The sequence below is a fragment of the Aplysia californica genome, unplaced genomic scaffold, assembly GCF_000002075.1.
Source record: "Aplysia californica isolate F4 #8 unplaced genomic scaffold, AplCal3.0 scaffold00391, whole genome shotgun sequence".
Lineage (NCBI taxonomy): Eukaryota > Metazoa > Mollusca > Gastropoda > Aplysiida > Aplysiidae > Aplysia > Aplysia californica.
In genome coordinates this window covers 208287-210244 of record NW_004797661.1, presented here as the reverse complement: position 1 = coordinate 210244, position 1958 = coordinate 208287, and the positions used below count along the sequence as shown (strand labels likewise).

At 43.9% G+C, this 1958-nt stretch overlaps 1 protein-coding gene across 1 annotated transcript in view; it reads right to left on the bottom strand.

Annotated features, from left to right (window-relative positions):
• LOC101862884 (neurofilament medium polypeptide) overlaps positions 1–1958 on the bottom strand; it is a 35819-nt gene that overhangs the window by 30157 nt on the left and 3704 nt on the right. The window lies entirely within an intron of this gene.

Here is a 1958-nt window from a genome sequence, read left to right as displayed (position 1 = left end):
CCCCCCCCCCCCCCCCCCCCCCCCCCCCCCCCCTTTCCCTACCAATTAGATAAGTACGAAGACGTCCTATATCGACAGTCCCCTAGGGCAAGAATAATACCCTCGGTTGTCGCCTCTGTGCAAACACAATGTTTTACGCTCTGCTCCTGGTTTGGTCAAGGTAAGGTTGCGACATGGAAAACAAACATACCCTCCGTGTCCCTGCACTAATCGTGTATGTGCGTGGACACTAGCTTTTCAAACAAGTTGAAAATAGGTAAATATTTTTTATTTGAATGTGTGTACCAGAATTGCTTTTAAAAATTGATGGTGTCGAAAGTTCTATTTGCATATCACAGGTCAAGTACCATCACCAAATGCAATTACTGTTGTGAATTACATAACTCTAGACTAAAGAAAGTTATAGGAGCTAATTTGACTGATACACGTTCAGAGTCAGACACTGTCAATGTAGGTCTTCTGTCCTCAAAAAGGTACACGTTATTCAAGGAAAGGTAAGAGAAAGAAATAATTGACCCTCTGGTCTGCTCCTTGAACAGAAGACTTGTCTGTCCGTAGAGAACGGGAAGGGGACAAAGTGAGCAAATACCTCAAAATTGCCATATATAGAGAGAAAATAAGTACTATATTATCTTTAGCACGTATGTGAATGTGTTTGTGGGGGGGTGTCGAGAGTCAGCTCTTTTCATGAGATTGAAGAGTTGTTGGCATTTTCTTTTAAGTACGTGTTTGAAGAGATGCCATAATTTTACATCGGACCCCCCACTCATTTCCTTCATTTCTCAAGTTATCTTAGAATACAGTGTTTTTGTTTGTTTAATTTTTTTAGACCCTCTGTCTCTCTCCTACTTCTATGCTGCTTCGGACGGTCCTAGTCCTGCGTTGTTCCACGGCGCCCTTAGGTAATTGGAAAGAGGCAGCACAGAGCAGAAGTGAGAAAGAAAACATGCTCGTGTGATAGGATCTCCGGCTCTAGTTTGCCGTCGGGCGCCAGGACAAGAGAGAGGCTCCTCGACCCATTACCCACACGAACCGACCGGACAAAGGCGGCGAAAACAAAAGCACACATTACAAGCTTTGGGACTCGCCGAAGTCAGACAGACCGGTTTCTCGGACTGAAGAGCTCCGTAAAGACGTTACATAAAGATGTTTCTTTAGTAATATAACGTCGACGCTGGGGCCAAAACTGATCTGCCACCACCCACTTCCTAGTTTCTTTGGCGTGGAGGAACCAGACAATTAGCCAAAAGCCATGACCTATGAATGTGGTCCCTTATTGTCAGAAGATAGCACTTTGGTGAAACCTTAACGAGACAAGGTTTTGATAAAGCTAAAACCCAGCGGGTTTCAAATTCTTCTTTCCAGTTTTCACCAGTCAAGTGTTACGTCTAGTTACAATAACAATAACACCCATGTGACAACAGAATGCTTTGGTTTAGCAGGACGTTTAGTTTCTTCAAGGCCGTGGAAATTTGGCGTGTCCTGGTATCGGAACCGTGGTACTAGATCACCTCACTGACAAAGTTAAGTCACATTTCTAATAGTACAGTGTTTGAGTTAGCCTACGGTCGTGGCTGGAATTTGAAATCATTGCTGTGGAAAAGCAAACCTGTGTCCCTAACTATTGGCAGCGGGTATCACGATACAACATTATAAAATGGGTTTTTTAAAAATATAATAACAGATCGGAGGTAAGTGTACTTCCCATACTCAGATGGCTTTATTTCGGGGGGGGGGTAATGTAATATACACACGCGCGCGTGTATGTCCGCACAGAGTAGAGAGAGGGGGAGAGAGAAAGAGAGACAGCAACAGAGAGAGGGAGGGGGCAGGAACGGGTAGTTTTGAGGTTTTGGTATTAACTATTGGCCTAGAAAATATTTCTAACGTCTTTTTTCATATTCTCTCTCTATATCCTACTATGTTCTCTATCCCTCTGACCCTCACACCCCCTCTCT